The sequence below is a fragment of the Oncorhynchus mykiss genome, chromosome 14 (assembly GCF_057628025.1).
Source record: "Oncorhynchus mykiss isolate SJ-2025 chromosome 14, ASM5762802v1, whole genome shotgun sequence".
In the NCBI taxonomy this organism is placed as follows: Eukaryota; Metazoa; Chordata; class Actinopteri; order Salmoniformes; family Salmonidae; genus Oncorhynchus; species Oncorhynchus mykiss.
In genome coordinates, this window is record NC_143035.1 from 15,624,604 (window position 1) to 15,651,474 (window position 26,871).

Here is a 26,871-nt window from a genome sequence, read left to right on the forward strand (position 1 = left end):
CAGATGTCTTGAGTTTTGAGGGAGCGTGCAATTGGTATGCTGACTGCAGGAATGACCCCCCAGAGCTGTTGCCAGATAATTGAATATGAATTTATCTACCATATTCCATCTCATGTAGTTTTAGAGAATTTGGTAGTACGTCCAACCGGCCTCATGTCCACAGACTACTTGTAACCACACCAGCCCAGATTGTCTGAGACCAGCCACCCGAACAGCTGATGAAACTGTGGGTTTGCACAACCAATACTTTCTGCACAAACTGTCAGAAACAGTCTCAGGTAAACTCATCTGCGTGCTTGCCATCCTCACCAGCATCTTGGCCTGACTGCAGTTTGGCGTTGTAATCGACTTCAGTGGACAAATACTCAGCTTTGGCCACTGGTACGCTGGGGAAGTGTGCTCTTCACAGATTAAACCCATTTTCAAGTGGGCGAGTGGTTTGCTGATTTCAAAGTGAACAGAGTGCTCCACAGTGGCGGTGGGGTTATGGTATGGGCAGGCATAAGCTACTGGCAACAAACACAATTGCATTTTATAGATTGGCAATTTGAATGCACAGAGATACCAAGACGAGATCCTGAGGCCCATTGTTGTGCCATTGTTAAGGTATTTGTGACCAACAGATGCATATCTGTATTTCCAGTCGTGTGAATTCCGTAGATTAGGGCCTACAGCATTTATTTCAATTGACTGATTTCCTCATATGAAATGTAACTCAGCAAAATCTTTGAAATTGTTGCATGTTGCATTTATATGTTGTTCAGTTGATGTAATTACCATAGTAGCGGACTAGTAAATACACGCAGCCATGAGTACATTCACGCTCGCTTGTTGGGATATTCTTGGAAAACAGAAAGAACAATGGTAAGTGCTATGTAACATAGGTCATTTCCTTATACATACCCTTCTAGTTTCATCATAGGCCCAAGCAATACAAAGGGTTGACAAACGCTGGGTACGATGTGGATCAACAAGAAATCCACATGCTTTCTCACAGCACAGGAAGGACATTGTTTTAAATGACTTCTGTCATAACACCTGATGGGTGGTGACCGGGGAGGTTACGGGGCATTAAATGGCCTCCGTGGCATCACCCAGGTGGGTGCTACACATTGGTAAGAGATGTGAGTTGCCCAACGCATGATCTCACACATGCATCTGTGTGGCGACAATAGGTGGTTTTACACTTTGACCAATATAACAGAAAAAATGTATCCTGTTTCAGAAGTGTACAGTAAGGCAGTTAGGCTTCATTTGGATGGGATCAGCCTTCATCCATCTACAGACTTCCCACCAGGGTGTCCTCTCTGATCCAGCCTCCAAATTAGAGGCTTTGGCTGGAGCTTATCTGTTTCCTGTATAGAAAGATCTGTATAGGTACTTAGGCATGGCTAAGGGTTTTATCCTAACCATCAGGTCAACTTTGACTTCAACAACAATACCAGGCATGATGAGACCCATCTTTTAATTTGACCAGGCAGTGAAGGTGGAGAATAGAATCGGTCACAGCCTACATTTCATGAATACCGTTTTAAAGATCTAAGGGAAAATTTCACTTGATGTATTGTTCACTGTGCTGATTATAGATCAACTATGGATAATCAAAGATCAGTAGTAAGCTATAATTCACAGCTCTTCAGATCTCTGGGTTGGGGGTCAAGTTTGATAGTTGGCCTGGCTACCACGCCATTCCTTGTGCATTTTAACAGCTTCACATGTCCAATGAGGTAAATTCACAATATTAAATTCACCCAAAGAGTTCAATTCTAACTTGATTGATTGACATGTACACGTTAAATCATTTTGCATTGCTCGCACATCTCCTTCTGGCCAGTCAGTAAAAGCTCTGAGTTTATGACTCAAGGTATGTGATTATTATCAACTAAATTAAAGCAATCTTTCTTCCCGACAGTAATGTATGAACAGTATACCACCTCAACATTGCTAGTCTGAGGTAGAAATTAACTCAGAGGTGAAGCATTGATCAACAAAGTCAACAAAGTGGTGCAGACAGAGGCACCAGTGCTTAGTCAGAGAGGGCAACCCAAGAGGGACTGTGAAGGTAGCAAACTGCCATTGCAACCACCCTTATGCATAGGTCACACCCAGGGTGTCCATGTTCCAAAATGAAAGAGAAAGTGTTGAAATTAGACAGTGCCCATCTTTTCTATTCATTGAGACCAATGGCTAGTTCTACACTACACATGACACGGGACAGGGACTCATCTCCACATTAGATCACTTAGAGCTAGTTCTACACTACACATGACACGGGACAGGGACTCATCTCCATATTAGATCACTTAGAGCTAGTTCTACACTACACATGACACGGGACAGGGACTCATCTCCACATTAGATCACTTAGAGCTAGTTCTACACTACACATGACACGGGACAAGGACTCATCTCCATATTAGATCACTTAGAGCTAGTTCTACACTACACTTGACATGGGACAGGGACTCATCTCCACATTAGATCACTTAGAGCTAGTTCTACACTACACTTGACATGGGACAGGGACTCATCTCCACATTAGATAACTTAGAGCTAGTTCTACACTACACATGACATGGGACAGGGACTCATCTCCACATTAGATCACTTAGAAGAAAATTATTTTAGTGTGAACTACACTACATGACCAGAAGTATGCGGACACCTGCTTGTCGAACATTCCAAAGTCATGGGCATTAATATTGCTTTCCACTAGATGTTGGAACATTGCTGCCGGGACTTGCTTCCATTCAGCCACAAGACCATTAGTGAGGTCGAGCACTGATGTTGGGCGATGAGGCCCGGCTTGCAGTCGGCGTTCCAATTCATCCCAAAAGTGTTTGATGGGGTTGAGGTCAGGGCTCTGTGCAGGCCACCCAAGTTTTTCCACACCGATCTGGACAAACCATTTCTGTGTGGACCTCGCTTTGTGCACTGGGGCTTTGTGCACTGCATGCTAAAACAAGAAAGGGCCTTCACCAAACTGTTGCCACAAAGTTGGAAGAACAGAATTGTCTAGAATGTCATTGTATGCTGTAGCGTTAAGATTTCCTTTCACTGGAACTAAGGGGCCTAGCCCGAATCATGAAAAACAGCCCCAGACCATTATTCCTCCTCCACCAAACTTTACAGTTGGTACAATTCATTTGGGCAGGTAGCGTTCTCCTCACATCCACCAAACCCAGATTTGTTAGTTGGACTGCCAGATGATGAAGCGTGATTCATCCTGCCAGTGAATGTATTTCCACTGCTCCAGAGTTCAATGGCGGTGAACTTTACACCACTACAGCCGACGCTTGGCATTGCGCATAGTGATCTTAGGCTTGTGTGCAGATGCTCGGCCATAGAAACCCATTTCATGAAACTCCTGAAGAGCAGTTCTTGTGCTGTCGTTGCTTCCAGAGGCAGTTTGTGTCTTGGTAGTGGGTGTTGCAACTGAGGACAGACGATTTTTAAATGCTTTATCACTCAGCGGACCCATTCTGTGAGCTCACAACAACAGCACTTACAGTTGACCGGGGCAGCTCTAGCAGGGCAGAAATTTGACCAACTGACTTGACAGTGCCTACCTATGACAGTGCCGCGTTGAAAGTCACTGAGCTCTTCAGTAAGGCAATTCAACTGCCAATGTTTGTCTATGGAGATTACATCACTGTGTGATCGATTTTATAAACCTGTCAGCAATGGGTGTGGCTGAAATAGCCGAATCCACTAATTTGTAGGGCTGTCCACATACTTTTGGATATATAGTGTATGAATTGGATCATCATCTACCATGCAGTAAGTGTCATTTCTTTGCTACACTCTCAGAAAAAAAGGTCATATCTAGAACCTTAAAGGGTTCTTCGGCCGTCCCCAAAGGAGAATCCTACGAAGAACCCTTTTTGATTCCAGGTAGGACGCTTTTGTTTCCAGGTAGAACCCTTTTGGTTTCATGTAGAACCCTTTCCACAGAGTTCTAGTTCTGCCATCAAACCAGAATACATGATTCCTATCAAACCAGAAGGAACAGTATGCCTGACCCCACATTTTTTATTGATTACCTGACATAACATCTCTGGTGGGCAATTCCCTTTCATATCCCATGACTGAGCTCTAACACAAGGACACACAGAGTGGGTTTACACTGATACATCGCTTAGCGGAGGTCTTCAAACCGTTCACTGCCTGTTCGGGACTTTCCACAACAGCTATAGCTACAGTCATTAATCAGCTCCAAAACCAACGTCAAACTCCTTCTGTCACATTTTAATGAATCATTCCCTGGAGAGAGAAAAAATATCACCCCTGAAGCTGGGATTTCACCATTGAACAATTCAAAGGCAATTTGTAGATGCTACTTTGTCATGTATCCTGGTGGAACGAATGAACAGATTCTGAAGGATGGTTTTGTTTACACAGGTTTTGTTTACACAGTGTACACTGTCAATCACAGCTTTTGACCACTTCAAAGCTCCAAGGGGAGAATGAAGAGATTATTTTTGAACGGTGGGCTGAGGATAGCACGTTTAAGTTGAAGTGTAAAAGTGGCCTCTTCCTGGATATATGTACATTTTTCATCATTTGTATTCAAATGGTCAAAGAAATGGAAGATGAGACAGTCATATGTAATACATTTCAAATGAAGCATGAATTACATTACCTGTGCCTGTTTTGTCTAAGATTTCCTTGAGGGTACTTCTTTTGCATCAACAAGGGAAATACCCCAATAAATAATTTAGATTTCTAAACTTCATCAATTGCAAATGTCATCAATGTTATTTTTGCTTAGTTCTAAAGGCAGAATTACAACGGTAAAAGCTATGTTCCTCGATCCACATCAATGTATTTTTGTAGACAACTCTGAGAAACATACATCAGGAGAAGTTAAGAGATGAAATCCATTTTCTTAAATTCCTTGGCACAAAAGTTAGCCTAACCATAACAATATAAAACAGTATCACTTAACGGTGTCAGAAAAGCATTGCAGATGTGCCTCGTAGAGTCTGGGTAAGGAAAAAATTATATTTATGTATTTGTCTTACATCTGGGGTTAAGCCATGTCATTTGTAACAAAGACATAACATGAAACCCAAAGCCTTTTGTTCAAGTATTTTGCTCTTAAATTGTTTTTCTATTCTCACTAAATTCACAATTTAATAAAGTCTGGTTTACATTCAAATGCACTCCATAAACAATTTTTTTTTTACTATTTCTCAGCTGCAGTCTAAATAAAATATCACACTATCCAATCTCTTTCAAAGTGTTTTGAAGTCTGGTTATTTTATCCGTTTTTATGGGCGAGTGGAGGGAAGACTAAATCAGTGGAATGTCTGAAGGTGGGAGGGTTCCAAGAGGTCATTAAAGAGAGTTTCTCGCTCTTCACTTGACCTAAAATGCCAAATGAAGGTCCATCTCTCTCATTCAGCTCAGTCTGGTCTGGATGTAGGTGTTCCACAACCACCCAATAGTAGGCATCATCACTAGTAGCTTTTCAATCTCTAGGAGATGCAGAGCTTACAAATCAATAGGACATCTTTATGTCCTTATGGACATGATTAAAAAATAATGTATTGGTTGCTTCCACAGATTTGCAGATGTTATCGCAGGTGCAGCAAAATGCTTGGGTTTCTAGTTCCAACAGTGCAGTAATACCTAGTAATATATATAAAAAAAACAGTACACACATAAACAGAGATAAGTTACACAGTAAGAGCCATGACTAGAATACAATACATACAGTTGAAGTCAGAGGTTTACATACATCTTAACCAAATTCCTTTAAACTCAGTTTTTCACAATTCCTGACGTTTAATCCTAGTAAAAATTCCCTGTCTTATGTCAGTTAGGATCACCACTTTATATTAAAAATGTGAAATGTCAGCATAATAGCAGAGAGAATGATTTATTTCAGCTTTTATTTCTTTCATCACATTCTCAGTGGGTCAGAAGTTTACATACACTAATATGAGTATTTGGTAGCATTGCCTTTAAATTGTTTCATTTGGATCAAATGTTTCGGGAGGCATTCCACAAGCTTCCCACAATAAATTGGGTGAATTTTGGCCCATTCCTCCTGTCAGGTTTGTAGGCCTCCTTGCTCGCACACGCTTTTTCAGTTCTGCCCACACATTTTCTATAGGATTGAGGTCAGGGCTTTGTGATTGCCACTCCAATACCTTGACTTTGTTGTCCTTAAGCCATTTTGCCACAACTTTGGAAGTATGCTTGGGGTCATTGTCCATTTGGAAGACCCATTTGCGACCAAGCTTTAACTTGTCTTGAGATGTTGCTTCAATATCCAAATAATTTTACTTCCTCATGATGCCGTCTAATTTGTGAAGTGCACCAGTCCCTCCTGCAGCAAAGCTCCCCCACAACATGATACTGCCATCCCCGTGCTTCACGGTTGAGATGGTGTTCTTTGGCTTGCAAGCCTCCCCTTTTTTCCTCCAAACATAACGATGGTCATTATGGCCAAACAGTTATATTTTTGTTTCATCAGACCAGAGGACATTTCTCTAAAAAGTACGATCTTTGTCCCCATGTGCAGTTGCAAACCATAGTCTGGCTTTTTTTATGGCAGTTTTGGAGCAGTGGCTTCTTCCTTGCTGAGTGACCTTTCAGGTTATGTCGATATAGGACTCGTTTTTACTGTGGATATAGATACCTTTGTACCTGTTTCCTCCAGCATCTTCACAAGGTCCTTTGCTGTTGTTCTGGGATTGATTTGCACTTTACGCACCAAAGTACGTTCATCTCTAGGAGACAGAATGCGTCTCCTTCCTGAGCGGTATGACGGCTGCGAGTTTGGTGTTTATACGTTCATACTATTGTTTGTACAGATGAATGTGGTACCTTCAGACGTTTGGAAATTGCTCCTAAGGATGAACCAGACTTGTGGAGGTCTACAATTATTATTCTGAGGTCTTGGCAGATTTCTTTTGATTTTCCCATGATGTCAAGCAAAGAGGCACTGAGTTTGAAGGTAGTTCTTGAAATACATCCACAGGTACACCTCCAATTAACTCAAAGGATGTCAATTAGCCTATCAGAAGCTTCTAAAGCTATGACATCATTTTCTGGAATTTTCCAAACTGTTTAAAGGCACAGTCAACCTAGTGTATGTAAACTTCTGACCCACTTGAATTGTGATACAGTGAATTATAAGTGAAATAGTCTGTCTGTAAACAATTGTTGGAAAAATTACTTGTGTCATGTACAAAGCAGATGTCCTAACTGACTTGCCAAAACTGTAGTTTGTTAACAAGAAATTTGCGAAGTGGTTGAAAAACAAGTTTTAATGACTCCAACCTCAGTGTATGTAAACTTCCGACTTCAACTGTATGTATAAAGTGGGTGAAACAGTATGTAAACATTATTAAAGTGACCAGTGTTCAATGACTATGTACATAGGGCAGCAATCTCTAAGGTGCATTACATAATACATATAGGATTGAGATGTGTTGCAGATCCAGGCTACAACACCCATGCTGTAATCTTGACCACATTCATGTGATACAAGTGTTCTACATGTACACATGTACTGTGTGTTACCTTTGGATTTAGTTAGCGGAGAGGAACAGACTGAGGCCACGAGAGCAGAGCAGAGACCTCTTGTTCTCCATCAGAAAAGGAAAACTAATACCTTATGGACAATTGCCAGTTACAGCTTATAGGGATGGTGATGTAATGTTTATACAATATAGGAATATTTCATATCGCTGTCAAACCTCCAACTCACCTGTGTTTATTGAATCCCCAAAGAATCTTCACAGCCCAGAACTGAGGTAGAGACAATAATCAGTCTGTGACAGAGGAAGGGTCTGCTGGGTTCAGGCCTACTTGAAAGAGACCACTCTGCTGAGGCCACGCTGGCTGAGGCTCAAGGGGGCTGGGGAGAAGAGATATCTCATCTGCCAGACAGAGCACTAAAATGAGACTGTTAAATAAAGTTGAAATGAGAAAGGAGGGCCTCTGCTGTATGTGTGGGTATTTTATCGAACCCGAGGTGTTCCCCCCAGAGAGTTGTCCCCTAGCAAAATTCTGCTCAGTCCATAAGGAGGAACAGCTGTGCTCCAACCAGTTCATTTGGAGGAACAACTACCCATGTGCTGTACATCTGTGGGACTGTCAGTGGAGGCTCCTCCAAGGAGGTAGGGGAGGACCACCCTCCGCAGTGAATTTCATACAAATAAAAATAGTGAAACATTAAAAACGTTATCCTTTGTAGATAAAACTATACAAAATATATTAACGTCACCAAATAATTGATTAAAACACATTGTTTTCCAATGAAGGTTTACAGTAGCCTCAACAGCACTCTGTAGGGTAGCACCATGGTGTAGCCGGAGGACAGCTAGCTTCCGTCCTCCTCTGGATACATTGACTTCAATACAAAACCTAGGTGGCTCATGATTCTCACCGCCTTCCATAGACTTACACAGTAATTATGACTAGGGCTGTTGCGGTGACTGTATTACCGCCACACTGGCAGTCACGAGTCATGAAGGCAGTCAAATTCCATGTGACTGTTTAGTCACGGTAATTAGACTTCTGATGCTGCTGATGGTCATTAGTAGCCTACCAAACTTGATAACTGCCTGGTACTCAGCACTTTATTGTCCCTCTAATCACTCTGACATCAATGCAAATGTATTTCAAAATCTAATTGTTGCTCAACATCTCAATAGGCTAGGTAATTGCGCGAAAAACAGAGTGATGGCCTCTACTGAATAGAGGAGGATCAGCTTTCTATAGGCTAGGCCTACTATATTTATTTCTCAACTTTCCTAATATTAAGCACATTGCTTATATTTCCAACAGGAGTATAGCCTACCTGGCTGGCATGAATATAAAACACCGTCTCCATTAGCTGTTTAACTGTATAGATGACATGTATTTTTTTCCCTGAGGCCCATGTTTTGATACAGGTGCTGTCACCCCCTGATCTGTTTCACCTGCCTTTGTGCTTGTCTCCACCCCCCTCCAGGTATCGCCCATCTTCCCCATTATCACCTGTGTATTTATACATGTGTTCTCTGTTTGTCTGTTGCCAGTTCATTCACTCAAGGAGTCCACCTTGCATCTGATGAACTCCGGAAGTCCCCTAAATCCCCCCAAAATTCACCCATATATTATTTAGTATATGTAAAGACAATATTAAATCAGGAATAGTTTGATGGGTGACAATATTAGCCTATTACTTGTGAATGATATATTATCACTTGTGAATGATGCCTTGCATAACAAACAATGCCTTTTTCTGCAATAAGGTTTGTATCACAACAAAGTGGCCAAATAACTTCTTAAAATTAAGCACATTAGTTCACTTTACAAGGGGTGTAGAGAATATCTGGCATACACAAGCAGCGTGTGAGTTTCAAGTTTGGGGAAGATCATTTCCCCCATAAAAATGCACCTTTATGATAAAAGCATTACACTTTTGATAATCGTGTTTTCCACTAATGGAACATTCACGCTTATAGCTTACTACCATGTGCGCATTGCTGCGCTGATAACTTGAAGAAATAGCCTAGTAGTTTATTAACATTTTAAGCTGAACATTCTGATCTGTTGTGTCAGCCACATTGTGTAAAAAAGTTATTTTGATGCTAGTGGTTGTATTCATTTGGGATCTATCGCATCCCACAACTGTCCCAGACTATGTTTGGAATATTTATTTCTAGCACAGAATAGAATAAGTTAACCTTTGTACTATGGGTGATAGTAGATTGACATAGTGCTTTTGCTGTTCGTTAGGCCTACACATCGTGTTGGCTGACTAAAAGTAAATATGGACAGTTCTTCCAATATCTTCAATATGCACCCCGGAATTGTATAAGGATGCACGCAGTTGCGTCCCCAACATGTCTGTCTTCACTTGTAGCCTGTGAGAAAGACCCAACGGCCACTGGCCGCAAAAGGCATGGATTTTTTTTAGGGTGCATTACTTCACCGTGAAATTCTAGGCATTATCAAGTCCTTGTCAAATTGTGAATGAGTGACTGATGTAGTGTGTACAGCCTGCACAAAAAAACAAAGCATGCCTTTTCAAGATACTTTTTTCAAATCATCATTAGAGTCGCATCATGCTGCCTTACAATGTCTTAAAAATCAAAACATACAGCCCAACGTTTGTAGAACAATTAAAGTTAATAACTCTAAATTAAGCATATAAGTATACCTATTTCTTTGTTAACCGCTCAACACAGAATAGCCGCATGTCCGCACTCCCTCAAATCATTTGGAAAAAATATCCTTTCAATTTTATTCAGCTTTGTTCAATTGTATTCATCATGCTATAAAATAATGTCATGGAATTCTTAGCAATTATTGTCTGCTAAATTAACTAGTGTAGCCCACATCCATTTGGCATAGACCTAACACAAGGACAACTCAGAATACGCTATTCTGTTCTTCTAAAATAGACTACATTTTCTTCATATCATGCTTCTTTAGACCTGTCTAAAATAAATAATGGATTTATTGTGAAGGTGTAGGCTATATTGAATGGATTTATTCGACTTTTTAAAATGTAGATGTTTCAAAGGTCAGCATCAGTGGCTTGTACGCCAGAAGATGGTGGAAGCCAGGAGATGCTAAATGTGTTTATGTTAATTACCGGGAGACCGACAGTTATTTGCTTGACAATCACCGGCTGATGAAATTTCGTGACCGCCACAGCCCTAATTATGACAACTTCCGGAGGATGTCCTCCAACCCATCAGAGCTCTTGCAACATGCCATGTTGTCCACCCAATCAAAGGGTCAGAAAATTAATCTACTACTTTTAGTAAAAAAATATATATTTAACTAGGCAAGTCAGTTAAGAACAAATTCTTATTTTCAATGACGGCCTGTTCAGGGGCAGAACAACAGATTTGTACCTTGTCAGCTCGGGGGTTTGAGCTTGCAACCTTCCGGTTACTAGTCCAACGCTCTAACCACTAGGCTTCCCTGACGCCCCAGGGTACTTTAAGCACAAGCTACCGCTAGCTAGCACTGTAGTGCATAAAATATGGTGAGTTGTTGACTCAAAGAGAAAGACAATAGTTGAACAGTTTTTAAGAAATTAATTTCTTCAAAAATTATGAAATTAGCTAGCTGGCTATGACTATCCAACACAACACTGGAACTCTTCCAAGTCAAAGTAAGCTTTTGGTTTGACTAATTTATTGCTGTGACAACAATGTACGCTGTGTGTATCGGTTATTGTGTGGTTTGGCTTGGAAAGGTTTTTTCGCCTGGTCACATACAGCGTATGTGTTGTGCATTGAAGTCCACAAGTGAAGGGAAAAGGTGAGAGGATGAGAGCGGATAGATGAATAGAAGGAATACAACGTGGCTGCTATGAAAGTGAAGTGTGTTTACGTATGATCAGGGGTGTATTCATTCTGCCGATTCTGTTGAAAAAGTTTGTTAAACAGACGCAAACAGAACAAAACGGGGATAAACATACCTGAATTTATCCAATAGAAACTCTCGTTTGCAACTGTTGGACTAATGATTACACCCTAGATCAGCTAGATGCAGGCAAGAGTGTGCAAGGCTAGGTTGTAGCAATGTCATTACTGGTATGTGTTTGGATTTGTGTGTGTATGTGTGTGTGTGTGAGCTTAAGAACACAGAAAATGTTTAACTCCTGTCACTGGCGCTCCTTCATTTGGTTAAACTCATTTGCAGCATTCCCTCCATTAAGCACATGCAAAGACAGAGGATTACGCTTAGCGTCACCTCAGCAAAGTGACACATTTTGATATGACTTGTTTATCCGACGGCGAGCGAAGCAGGGCTTTAATGGGCCTTCTTGAATGACTGCATATTAGCGAGCGAGAGAGAGCAAGTGAGCGGGGTCAGAGGTTTTGCATTGCTCAGTCATGTTCTCATCAAGCCCTGTGCAAGCAGCCATGCCAAGTCCAGGCCTCATGCTTTATGTAACGCTGTGAGGTGGAATGCTGGGCTCTGCTCAGAATCAAATCCGCCTTTGTTTAACAAAACACCCACTAATCTGTGACGTCGGAATATTTTAGTCAACTATTTTGATGGAATCAGCTGCCGTCAGGTAAACGCAGAGCACCCAAATATTTTGACAGATTCCAAGGTTACTGACATATTTTGATGAAAGTTGGAACAAAATATTTTGATAAGGAAATCCCTGGAAGATTAAATTAATGGCACATTGTCGAGTTGATCCGTAAGTTTCTGGGGCATGATGGAGGTATATGGAATCAATATATGGCTTAGAATTTGGCAATATATCCAGGGATTAAGAAAATAAAATAAGATATCCCATCACTGAACACATATCTTAAAAACAAGATATCCCATTATTTGATCACAAAGCCGTAGCAATATAGCTCGGTACTTAAAATAAATACATCTGATGAATACTTTTCAACATAAGGAGTTGTCTGTCTCTGACAGGTCACATATTAGAATGAAATAACAAGGTTTATTGGGTGATATCCAACTTCCACCAGGAACCAGGAAGTTATCATAAGCGCGAGACTGGTATAAGGAACCAATTTTACATTTGGCCTTAGGGTGAAGCATATCTAAACATCACCCACAATGACAGGGGAGAGGCTGTGACAATAGGTGAACAATGATGAACAGAGTCATGGAGTTCAATGCACACAGTCAATGGAACATCAAGAAACTGGCCAAAGGTTTGACTCTACCTTGGCTGGCTCGAACATAACTGCCGTTCAGAGAAAAGAATGACAAGAACATGACAGCTGCCTGTCCATGTTCAAACTGTTGCCTAATGATAAATGAGGGTGCCATACTGGATGACCGCCATTTAGCAAGCTCTGACCCAACTTAGCTATTTTGTAGTTATTTTGTCATTTATTTTTTCTTTATTTTCACAAAATGTATCTACTATTATTTCTTACAATCGACAATAACTTTTGAACATTAGATCGACAGTTACTTACCCCAATTCTGGCTTCAGATCATGACTCCATACTCCTGCTTCTTGTTTACAAACAGAAACTCAAACAGGAAGCCCCCGTGACTCGCGCCGTTGAGAAATGGTCACCAGAATCAGAGATTATGCTACAGGACTGCTTTGCTAGCATTGATTGGACTATGTCCAGAGACTCCTCTGGTAACATTGAAGAGGTAACCACCTCCGTCACCGGCTTCATTAGAAAATGTATCGGCTGCATCCCCAATCAAAAGCCCTGGATTAACACTGAGGTTGGCGCTAAACTAAAGGACACGGTTACCGCACACAGAGCTATCGTAGACAACCCTGAGGCTACTGCCGAGGACAGGAATTAGCACAAGAAGTCCTGCAAGAAGTCCCAGTCTGTAATCCCCACATGTTTTAAGATGACCACCATCTTTCCTGTCCCCAAGAACTCTAAGGCTTCAAGCCACAATGACTACCACCCTTTAGCACTCATTCTTGTAATCAGGAAGTGCTTTGAGAGGCTCGCTATGGCACACATCAACTCCACCATTCCAGACCCACTCCAATTTGCATACCTCCCCAATAGAACCATAGATGACGCAGTCTCAATTGCTCTCAACACTGCCCTAACCAACTTAGATAAGAGGAATACCTACGTGAGAATGATGTTCATTGACTACAGCTCAGCGTTCAACACCATTGTCCCCTCCAAGCTCGTCACCAAGCTTAGGATTCTGGGTCTGAACACCTCCCTCTGCAACTGGGTCCTGGACCTCCTGACGGGCCGATCCCAGGTGGTGAGGGTAGGCAACATCACCTCTCCCACGCTGACCCTCAACACAGAGGCCCCACAGGGGTGTGTGCTTCGTCCCCTCCTGCACTCACTGTTCACCTACGACTGCGTGGACACACACGACTCCCACACCATCATCAAGTTTGTTGGTGACACAACGGTGATAGGCCTGATCACCAGCGATGATGCGTCAGCTACCAGGAAGGAGGTCAGTGACTTGACAGTGTAGTGCCAGAACAACAACCTTTCCCTCAATGTCAGTAAGACCAAGAAGCTGATCGTGGACTACAGGAAACAGGAGGGGTGAGCACACGCCCATCCACATCGACGGGGCTGCAGTGAAGCAGATGGTCCAAATCACCAAAGACTTAATTAAAATGGTCCAAACACACGTGCACGGTCGTGAAGAAGGCACGACAGCCCTTTTTCCCCTTAGGAGGTTGAAAAAGTTTGGCATGTGCCCTCAAATCCTCAAACAATTATACAGCTGTGCCATTGAGGGCATTTTGACTGGCTGCATCACTGCCTGGTATGGCAATAGCCCTCGATCACCGTAATAGCACCTGGTACGGCAATAGCCCCCGATCACCGCAATAGCACCTGGTATGGCAATAGTCCTCGATCACCGCAATAGCTCCTGGTATGACAATAGTCCTTGATCACCGCAATAGCTCCTGGTATGACAATAGTTCTCTATCACCGCAATAGCACCTGGTATGACAATAGTCCTCGATCACCGCAATAGCACCTGGTATGGCAATAGTCCTTGATCACCGCAATCGCACCTGGTATGACAATAGTCCTCGATCACCACAATAGCACCTGGTATGGCAATAGTCCTTGATCACCGCAATCGCACCTGGTATGACAATAGTCCTCGATCACCGCAATAGCACCTGGTATGACAATAGTCCTCGATCACCACAATAGCACCTGGTATGGCAATAGTCCTCGATCACCGCAATTTTAGTTTTATTTATTTTTTATTTTTTATTTCACCTTTATTTAACCAGGTAGGCTAGTTGAGAACAAGTTCTCATTTGCAACTGCGACCTGGCCAAGATAAAGCATAGCAGTGTGAACAGACAACACAGAGTTACACATGGAGTAAACAATTAACAAGTCAATAACACAGTAGAAAAAAAGAGAGTCTATATACATTGTGGGCAAAAGGCATGAGGAGGTAGGCAAATAATTATAATTTTGCAGACTAACACTGGAGTGATAAATGATCAGATGGTCATGTACAGGTAGAGATATTGGTGTGCAAAAGAGCAGAAAAGTAAATAAATATAAACAGTATGGGGATGAGGTAGGTAAAATTGGGTGGGCTATTTACCGATAGACTATGTACAGCTGCAGCGATCGGTTAGCTGCTCAGATAGCAGATGCTTGAAGTTGGTGAGGGAGATAAAAGTCTCCAACTTCAGCGATTTTTGCAATTAGTTCCAGTCACAGGCAGCAGAGAACTTGAACGAAAGGCGGCCAAATGAGGTGTTGGCTTTAGGGGTGATCTGTGAGATACACCTGCTGGAGCGTGTGCTACGGGTGGGTGTTGCCATCGTGACCAGTGAACTGAGATAAGGCGGAGCTTTACCTAGCATGGACTTGGAGATGACCTGGAGCCAGTGGGTCTGGCGACGAATATGTAGCGAGGGCCAGCCGACTAGAGCATACAGGTCGCAGTGGTGGGTGGTATAAGGTGCTTTAGTAACAAAACGGATGGCACTGTGATAAACTGCATCCAGTTTGCTGAGTAGAGTATTGGAAGCTATTTTGTAGATGACATCGCTGAAGTCGAGGATCGGTAGGATAGTCAGTTTTACTAGGGTAAGTTTGGCGGCGTGAGTGAAGGAGGCTTTGTTGCGGAATAGAAAGCCGACTCTAGATTTGATTTTAGATTGGAGATGTTTGATATGAGTCTGGAAGGAGAGTTTACAGTCTAGCCAGACACCTAGGTACTTATAGATGTCCACATATTCTAGATCGGAACCATCCAGGGTGGTGATGCTAGTCGGGCGTGCGGGTGCAGGCAGCGAACGGTTGAAAAGCATGCATTTGGTTTTACTAGCGTTTAAGAGCAGTTGGAGGCCACGGAAGGAGTGTTGCATGGCATTGAAGCTCGTTTGGAGGTTAGATAGCACAGTGTCCAAGGACGGGCCGGAAGTATACAGAATGGTGTCGTCTGCGTAGAGGTGGATCAGGGAATCGCCCGCAGCAAGAGCAACATCATTAATATATACAGAGAAAAGAGTTGGCCCGAGAATTGAACCCTGTGGCACCCCCATAGAGACTGCCAGAGGACCGGACAGCATGACCTCCGATTTGACACACTGAACTCTGTCTGCAAAGTAGTTGGTGAACCAGGCAAGGCAGTCATCAGAAAAACCGAGGCTATTGAGTCTGCCGATAAGAATATGGTGATGGACAGAGTCAAAAGCCTTGGCAAGGTCGATGAAGACGGCTGCACAGTACCTTCTTTTATCGATGGCGGTTATGATATCGTTTAGTACCTTGAGCGTGGCTGAGGTGCACCCGTGACAGTGGAGAAGATAGACGACTCTGCTTCCGCATGGCAAGCGGTACCGGTTCATCAAGTCTGGCACCAACAGGCTCTTGAACAGCTTCTATGCCAAAGCAAGAAGGCTGATAAATAGCTAACAAACATCTACCCAGACTCTCTGAGTTAACCTTGAATCTTTATTGACCTATTTCTGCACTGTGCACACTCACAGGGCCCTACACACACACTCACTCCATCATCTGCTCACTCACAAATAATATGCACATACATTTATACTGACTCTACACACACACACACACTCACATCTAAGCTGCTGCTACTCTGTTTATCTTATATCCTGTTGCATAGTCCCCTTACCCCTATATGGGGCTCCCAAGGGGAGCAGCAATCTAAGGCACTGCATCTCAGTGCTAGAGGCAGACACCCTGGTTCGATTCCAGGCTGTAACACAACCGGCTGTGATTGGGAGTCCCATAGGGCGGCGCACAATTGGCCCAGAGTCGTCCGGGTTTGGCCGGTGTAGGCCGTCATTGTAAATAAGAATGTGTTCTTAACTGACTTGCCTAGTTAAATAAAGGTTAAATTTACCTCCATTACTCCAGTATTCCTGCACATTGTAAATATGGAATTAGAACTGACCCTGTATACAGTATGCTTGCTTACTTATTGTGTTCTTCATATTTCTTCTTATTTCTTGTGTGTTTTTCTAGTGTTACATTGTTATTGATTATTGCATTGTTGAGTTTGCAAGAAAGGCATTTCACTGTACTTGTGCGTGTGACATTGAAACTTCAAATCATTTTCAGTCGAGGTGATACTCAATGATATCGTAATAATGCATGCATTGACACATTGACATTTAAGAATTGTGGCCTTTGGTAGTGCTCTGAGAAAAAATGGGTGCCTAGAATGTGTGGAGTACATCATCCTGATATGACTTGCTACACAATAGTACAATCAATTGGCATCACTGTGCCCACCTGGAGCCACAATGCTCTTTTACCTTACAAACTCAGTGGATAATTGTACTTTCCTGTCCCCTATCATCACTGCCCAAAGTGAATCACTACTGGGATTTCTGCCTTTGAAAGATGAAGACAAATAGTGTATTCTACTTCTATAGGGAACAGCCATTGAGAAGAGTTTCTAGGATAAACATTCCGCGATACAAAATACCAGTTTGCAATAATTATGATCCTCTAAACATAAAGCATTACAAGCAAGCATGGATTAAATAGACTATAGAGCCGAAAGGACAAAGAGAGTTTAAGGCAGAAATCTGGACTAAATGCACTAACTTCTCATTTAAAATGAAACACATATTTGAGTTAAGAGTTTTTGAAAGAATGGTTTACATTTCATTGATGTGAAAGAAAATGAAATTGCTTGTCCTGCGTGGAATCCACAACTGACTGATTCTTCACAGTGAAGTTAAAACATAGTGTGGTGAAGTGTTTTGAATCACAATTGATTGATTTAGGCTGGCTGGCTGCAAAGGCTCACTAAGATCTACCCTCGCTGAAAAGGCTCACTAAGATCTAGCCTCGCTGCAAAGGCTCACTAAGATCTACCCTCGCTGAAAAGGCTCACTAAGATCTAGCCTCGCTGAAAAGGCTCACTAAGATCTTCTCTCGCTGAAAAGGCTCACTAAGATCTTCTCTCGCTGCAAAGGCTCACTAAGATCTACCCTCGCTGAAAAGGCTCACTAAGATCTAGCCTCGCTGAAAATGCTCACTAAGATCTTCTCTCGCTGCAAAGGCTCACTAAGATCTGCCCTCGCTGAAAAGGTTCACTAAGATCTACCCTCGCTGCAAAGGCTCACTAAGATCTACCCTCACTGAAAAGGCTCACTAAGATCTTCTCTCACTGAAAAGGCTCACTAAGATCTACCCTCGCTGAAAAGGCTCACTAAGATCTACCCTCGCTGAAAAGGCTCACTAAGACAGCGCAACATAGAGGGCAAGGAGTAACTGTATCAATAATACCACTAGCTACCATTACCATACATTTGAAAATGTTCCTTTGATCCAAACAGGTTTTATGACCAAAAGGATAGGCCTACACTGAAAAAATTACTCAAAAAGAAGGACATCTATTTGTTTTACCATGAGTTTTATACCGCTACAAAAATAGTTTTTTTGTTCAAAATAATAGTTTACGGGACTGCTCATATAAAATGCCTTCCAAGCTTTTCTCCTCATTCAATCCAACTACTGTAGGCCTAGTTGGATTATTCAGCACATTGCACTGCCACACAGTAGCTTTTGTGTGCACTGTACTGGATCACTGAGCAAGGGGAGAGAGAAAGAAAGCGTATTCTTTCCTCTTTCCAGTTCTCCTTTTTAGCTTGTGTATTATTCTCCTCACTACCTCATATACAGATGTAGGATCTTAATTTGAGCCAGTTTGCTACAGCAGGAAAATAATCCTGCAGCAACAGGACATTTGTATTACTATGTGGATTTTAATCAATGGCCACTTTGCAGGGATTGAAACATTTTTCATAAGGAAAAATCTAATCTGAACTTTCAAAGCTGAAATTATAATAATAAAATGAAATAATAACAATGAATAATGAATCAATAATTACAAACATCAGAAGCCTTTTTAAACCTCAAATACACTACAAGTTTTAAATGTCCTACATTGCAGGAGAGTTCTTCTGCAACAGGGTGATCAAATTAAGATTCTACATATGCATAGAACCTTTTCAGAGATGAGGGTACTTTGCTTTTGTGGGAAATCACAGGCTGTGGACTCGCTTGCAGCACCCACGTATCTTGCTTTGAGTTTGTTTTCGCATATGATTTTATGGGAAAATGTTGGACTATAGACCATATTATAAGCTATGGATTTTAGTGATAAACTCCGTTTTTTTATTGTGCTCATCATTCCACTTCTGATGACACATAATACACATATCCCTGACTGAAAAATGAATTACATCCTTTTAATAAAGAAAAGCAATAGCTATTTAAAGTTCAGGGTGCACTTACCAGAGGTTCCATCCTTCAGGTGAACCATCCAATGGTCATCTTTTTTTACTAGGGGACACGTCTTTTTAAAGAATCTCATTTTTGCGGGACATTTGATTTCACACAGTTTTGATTCTCTGGTTAACAAAGACGTAGCTAGATAGATGAGGCCTATGAGTAATTCCCTAAATTATTCTCCTATGATGGGTGGAAACACACGAATCTGGCTGTCATGGATAGGCGGATGGGTCAAACTTCTGATGCCAGCTTTAGTTCATTTAGAGAGACCTCATCAACGACCAGTAGTTTCCAATTGATGCCGTATCTCAAATCCTTCCAGCAGGCTGATTAAAAGCGAATGTTTAGGACACTACGGTGAACGCCCATTTCTTTTGCTTCATGACATAGTGCCTCCCTTCAGAGTAAGCGAACATTATAGAGTGTGAGCAGAACACATGTGGCGGCTGTCAATGATGTAAAAAGGCATGTGAAATGTCACTGTCAGACAAGAAGGAACTCTTCCCACCACCTCTTACTACCATCAGATCGCTTTTCTCACGCTATGGGGTCCACAAAGTCTCTTCATGCCCCCTTGTCTGAATACTCACCAGGATTCGTTGACATTCCACGAGGGTGTCCGTTGCTGTTGGTGTGATGTCACTCCTAGGTGAAGGGCAAGAAAGCAGCCTTAGGGTGAACCTAAACATCTGAGCGAATGTGCAACTTTGTTTAACAAGGGGAGGGGATGTCCTCATGGAGAAACGCCCACCCTCGCTAGAACATCTGAGGAGTATTTGCTCTGATAGGTTTGTGACCTCTTGGTTGTTGGATCAAAGGGCGGCAGTGCTTTCAGCGAGGACCATGTGGCTCACCCAGCCGTATGCATAAGGAGGATATTTTCTAAACAGTGGTATCAACTGCAGTGGGACGTTAGGTGCATTGCCTCCTTGACTGCAGTACTTGACCTCATGGAAAGCTGTGGATGTCGGAGATGCCTCAAGACAGCTAATCTTGACAGTTTTGGGCCTTAACAGACAGCAATCAGTTGCTAACAAGCAGCCCTTGAGCTATCAAGGTCCAGGAACCTAAAAACATTGGCTATCTGGTGCTAAGGCCTTTTTATCCACTCCTTCCACCTCCATCTCCCCACCCACTCCCTGGCCCTTTTTCTCCTTGTAACACACTGTTACTGGGCTGTGATTGATTGTTTGGAAATAGCAGTAATGTAGCCAGGCAGGAATGCCATTACTTTGAGATTCACACACCCCTACGAAATTCCAGTCCGCCGGTGAGACAGAGCGTCAGAGACAGACTTAAAAACGCCTGGAATTTACATTAATTCATGTTTAAAAGCTCAGGGAGGAATTATTGCTCACTGTTTACAGAAAGGCGTTCCAGGAATCAATTGACCTCTTTTTTTTCTCTCTCTTGCTCTCCCTTGGTCTTCTCCTGGGTCCATTTGGAGGCTCCAAAGCAAACACTCTCTTTCATAAACAAGCTTTTAGGCCTGTCCTCTCCGACTGTCCATCTCATAAAGTTGATGAAGCTTCACGGACCACTGGCTTACATGAGAGTGAAGGTTAAGTGTTGCACCGCACTGTAGTCAGTATTCACCTGTAGAAGAAAGGGGGTCTCTATGACAAATCCTTTTACTTGGCTTCAGAAAAAAAAAGAAAAACAGGAAATATTAGGAATAGAAATCGTTTGATCATCTTACAATTCTTCCGTTTTGACAGCTGTGTCCTGACGTTGTGTCTATAAGATGGACTGGATGACATCCATCTGTCTTGACACACACAGCACAGGTCTAATCAAGGTCTAATCAAAAACCAGTGGCTGCCGTTGATTGGCTGAATACCCGGGCTGGGGGGTGGTTGGAGTTTTGTAAACAAAGTAAAATGACAGAAATATGATTTCTGTCATATTTCGACCGGCCAGTATTTTTTTCTCTAAGATATATAAAGCAATCTATGCATTTAAACAACAGCATAAATACACCTATTTCACTTTTGCATGTCAAAAACCGAATGATCATAACTGCACATGCTGCCATTGTTTTGAACAGATTCAGTGGTCTAAAGTACTTAAGTAAAAATACTTGAAAGTACTACTTATTTATATTTTTGACCATTTTTACTTTACCACATTTCTAAAGAAAATAATGCACTTTTTACTTCATACATTTTCCCTGACACCCAAAAGTACTCGTTACATTTTGAATGCTTAGCAGGACAGGAAAATGGTCCAATTCACACACTTATCAAGAGAACATCCCTCATCCCTACTGCCTCTGACCTGGCAGACACACATGCTTCTTTTATAAATGATGTCTGAGTGTTGGAGTGTGCGTGTGGCAATCTGTATATATATTTTTAAATGGTGCCGTCTGGTTTGCTTAATATAAGGAATTAGACATTTTTACTCCTTTACTTTTGATACTTAAGTATACTGTAGCAAATACATTTACTTTAATGACATTTACTTTTGATACTTAAGTATATTTAGAACCAAATAGTTTTAGACTTTTACTCAAGTAATGTTTTACTGGGTGACTTTCACTTTTGCTTGAGCCATTTTCTATTAAGGTATCTTTATGTTTACCCAAGTATGACAATTGGGTACATTTTCCACCACTGATTAGATTACACTATTTAGAACGAGCAGCCAGCTCACAAACTAACGGGTGCACCAGGAGGAACGTAACAAGCATGCAGATGCAATATGTGAAAACACATGATCTAACTGGGGATATCTAGCTAGCTTAATGTCACAAAGCATGATGTGCTAGCCAATTAAGTTTGATTCTGAAATAACTTTGTATTTCTGAGTTAGTCAGATATTAGTTTAGAAAGACTTGAAATTGGAATGTGAGCTAACTAGCTAGCTAGATGTTTATCATTAGAAGAAAATGGGTTCTTTTGACAGCTCGTGGGTGGGAGAGAAGGGAAAGAGGTGAACATCTTTTTTGTAAAGTTGCGAATCTGCAAGTACCCGAAGAAATGTGTCTGGGGTATACTGTGCTCTCTCTAAGTAAATGGTATACTGTGATATGAGGAGTGTCAAACAGTGATTGAGATTGAGGCTTTTGAATGTCAGAGTCACACAGACTCCTAAATAGGTGAAAGTATTGGGAGCTACTGCGAAAATCTGGAGATTCTATCGCAAGGGATTGGGATAGATGTGATGGGGTCTGATGTTTACAGTAGGAGGTTGTCAGCATACAGAGACAGTTTGTGGACCTGCCCTCCTCGACTTATACCTGTCATCCCCAGATGTACAGAACACACTTTATTGCACAACTCAAGACACACACATGGACGTAGCAAGAAGGGAATAGTAGAAGTGGTTTCTAGGAAAGTAGGAATTAAAGAATGTAGTGCACAGTGGTAATAAGGCAATGTGTTATGTTAACCATAATATAGAAAGATGGCTTGGAGTTTGATGGCTATATCAAATAGGAGAGGACTCATTGAACAGCCCTGACAATTTCCTCTATTTGATTTAACCTTTATTTAACTAGGCAAGTCAGTTAAGAACAAATTCTTATTTACAATGACGGCCGACACCGGCCAAACTCAGACGACAGTGGGCCAATTGTGCACCACCCTATGGGATTCCCAATCATGACCAGTTGTGATACAGTCTGGATTCAAACCAGGTTGTCTGTAGTGACACCTCTAGCTGAGATGCAGTGCCTTAGACCACTGTGCCACTTGGGAGCCCAAGTGCAGGGAGAAATATTGTGAGAGGGTGCTGTTAGTACGAACAGCTGCGTGAGGCGCTGAATACAGGACCATTATCCACGAGACAAAAGTAAGGCCAATTACAAATCTATCAAGTGCAGTAAATACATTCAAATGCCTTCTGGGCAACCAGAAGAATTTGGTGAGTAAAGAATATGAAATAAGCGCTGTAGGTTACCGAATGATTGTCTACCCGTGATAAAAACCTGCCTGATCCCGGTGTAATACTGTAGACATAACTGCTTCTAGTCGGATAGCCAGAACCTTAGTAAGTATCTTATAGTCACAGGAAAGCAGGCTGACGTGGCACTACGACTCAAATTTCAGCGGGTCTTTCCACTTTTTCAGGAGGACTGATATTATGGCCTGTGACATGGTTGGGGGGAGTGGCCCCTGTGTAAGTGCCTCAGCGTAGACATTGCATAATAAGGGTGTCAGCTTAGGATACATATATTTTTTTAACTCAATTGGGTAACCATATGGACCTGAGGCCTTACCCGTTTTCATTGATTTTATTGCCCTGTCAATCGTTGCTACAGAGATGGGCTTCTTAAAGAATCACAAAGAAATGGACAGTGTGGTTAAAGAGCAATCATTTGCTTCTGATGAGTAAAGGTCCTTGTAGATATTTTCTAATTGATCATTTATACACTTTTGGTCTGAAGTCATCACACCTGCTGGAGATTAGGATTTCAGCTATTAGGCCAGATGCTGCTGTTTGCCTAGGTCCTTTACTCATGAAGTTTGAGAAAGAGAAACACCAACTGGTGATGGTCCCCGAAAGAGGTGGCAGTTAAATATAGGTACATATGTCGGGACGGCAGGTAGTTTAGTGGTTCAGAGCGTTAGGCCAGTAACCAAACAATTGCTGGTTCTAATCCCCAAAACCTGCTATGTGAAAACTCTGTCGATGTTCCCTGCAAAGCACTTAACTCAAATTGCTCCTGTAAGTTTCTCTGGATCAAAGTGCCTGCTAAATGGATTTTAAATTGATCACTCTTTTGTCACAAAGAATTTCCCTGCTGCATGACGAAATTCAAATGAGCCTCGTGAGCCCCTGAAAATGAGCAGTTCTCTTTATCTCCATGTGGGGGAAGTCAAGTCATTGGGATCAGGGCTTGCAATCAAAATAATTTCCTTGCTCAAACGCTGAAACGCTGGGCCTAGGTCCTATGACTGCAACATTCAAATGTACAGAAATGCATCTGAAATGCAGCCATACACAGCAACAACCATTGTTTTTTACAGATTAATAATACAATATACATATTGGTCTCCACTAGGCTATGACATAGAAGTGTCAAGGTCAAAATTGAGTTAAATTGTGGCCAGGGGTGGACTAGCGGATAGGGCCACTGCCTTCAGTGTGCACATATAGGCCTACCGTGTCAGTGTGGGTTTGATTCCAGCCCATGTCCTTCCCTCAAAAAATAACTAGATCCCCCCCGATTGACTTATTTATACATTTGAAATATGGACAGTTGAGGGATATTTTACCCCAGATCTTGATAAGAAATGACCATACCTTTTGGATAAAATAAATGGGAAACTAAATAAAAGCTTGTCAAATAAATAATACAATACCAACCAGAGGGTTATCTTTAAAGACTTTGGTTGCAAGCAGGACTAACGTTCAGGCAACACCGATATCGTCTTTTAGGGAATGGTAATGAGGTGACCAATGACCAACAATTGGTGATTTTAGTACGTATTGATGGTTTAACAAGACATCAGCTGGCGATGATCTAGTGTCATCGATGGCTGCAATAGGCCCCTTGATATTTGATTATATTCCAATAGGCTACATTCTAGCCTGGCCATTGTCACATAATGAACGGTGTGAACACTGTTAATAGGCTACGCTACTGTTGTGTGATGAGCTGATTTGGGCCATCAGTTGATTGACAGAATGATAAACTTTCCTCCAGTGTGGATCCTCGCCCATGTTTTGTTTAATTTGTATTATTTTTGTGGTACTTTTTACCCCCCAATTTCGTGATATCCATTTGGTAGTTACAGTCTTGTCCCCTCGCTGCAACTCCTGTATGGACTCGTGACAGGTGAAGTTGAGAGCCATGCTTCCCCCGAAACACGACCCTGCCAAGCCGCACTTCTTCTTGACACACTGCTCGCTTAACCCAGAAGGCAGCCACACCAATGTGTTGGAGGAAACACAGTACAAGTGGCAACCGTGTCAGTGTGCATGCGCCCGGCCTGCCACGCCACAGGAGTCGCTAGAGCGCGATGGGACAAAGACATGTAGTCTGTAGTGACACCTCAAGCACTGCGATGCAGTGACTTAGACCGCAGCACCACTTGGGAGGCCTGTCCCCCACATTTTATAATTTGTCAATATAGTTCTGTTCTTTGGTGTGGATTGAAAGCCTGTAATGTGTGGCTTTAATATTTCTTTACATAAAGAGATTTTGTTGAGCTGAGACACTTTTCTTTGATGTGTAAATTATCAGACTATTCGTTTCACTTATTGAAAAGATTTAGATAAATGCAATTAACTTGTGGGCCTAATGTAGGCTCAGGCTGGTCACTAGTTTTCCCAACACTCATGAGGCTCGGAGACGGAGCGCGCTGCTTAGATCAGGGTTTCCAAAACTCGGTCCTGGGGCCCCCCCTGGGTGCACATTTTGTTTTTTGCCCTAGCACAACACAGCTGTTTCAAATCCTCAAAGCTTGATGATGAGTTGGTTATTTGAATAAGCTGTGTAATGCTAGGGCAAACACCAAAATGTGCACCCAGGGAGGGCCCCAGGTCCGAGTTTGCGAAACCCTGGCTTAGACCACTGTGCTATGGCAGTTCACAATGCTCTAGCAAACACCAACCTGGGGTGGCAGGGTAGCCTAGTGGTTAGAGCGTTGGACTAGTAACTAAAAGGTTGCAAGCTCAAATCCCCGAGCTGACAAGGTACAAATCTGTTATTCCGGCCCTTAACAGGCAGTTAACCCACTGTTCCTAGGCTGTCATTGAAAATAAGAATTTGTTCTTAACTGACTTGCTTAGTAAAAAAATAAAAACTCAGTAAACTATCAATAATGATGATACATAGGTGTGCCATATAGGTGTGCCATATCACAGCCCTAAGCTTATCCACTAGGAAATTAATGCCTAAATTGTTAACTTTTTTGTTGTTTCTGTTTAAACCCTGTTACCATGTGGAATAAATGCATTAAAAAAATCTGTGTCAAAGGGTAGTGGACCGGATTCAAATCCATGCTGACTCTGGCATACTGTATGTGTACTGAGGTCAGTGGCTGTAACCGCAAGACCACACATGCACTGATGCATCCAAGATAATTTATTCTGCCTATTGCTTTCCTTAAACATATAATAAAACAGTTGATAAAAAAAATACAGTATTTTCCCAAATGAAAAATACATCTAGCCCCTACAAATATGCCAATGTATTATAATCCACATAAGAATTCACAGGAGACACACTGTAGCCTGCATCTAGCCTACATACGGTATGGTACTGCATTGTATACAAACACCTCTTCCAGCTGGTCCCTTGCACCAATTCTAAGTATTTCTTCAGATATTCAAATCCTCCCTGCTGCAAGATTATTTTCCTCCTGCGAGGAACTTGACGTCTGTACAATCGTCCCGGCACCTCTGTTAGAAGGTGTGGTTGTCACACCCTGATGTTTCACCTGTCTTTGTGATTGTCTCCACCCCCCTCCAGGTGTCGCCCATCTGCCCCCTTTATCCCCTGTGTATTTATACCTGTGTTCTCTGTTTGTCTGTTGCCAGTTTGTTTTGTTTGTCAAGTCAACCAACATTTTCGTGTCAGCTCCTGCTTTTCCCCAGTCTCTCTTTTCTTGTTCTCCTGGTTTTTGACCCTTGCCTTTCCTGACCCTGTACCTGCCCGCCTGACCACTCTGCCTGCCCCTGACCCTGAGCCTGCCTGCCGTCCTGTACC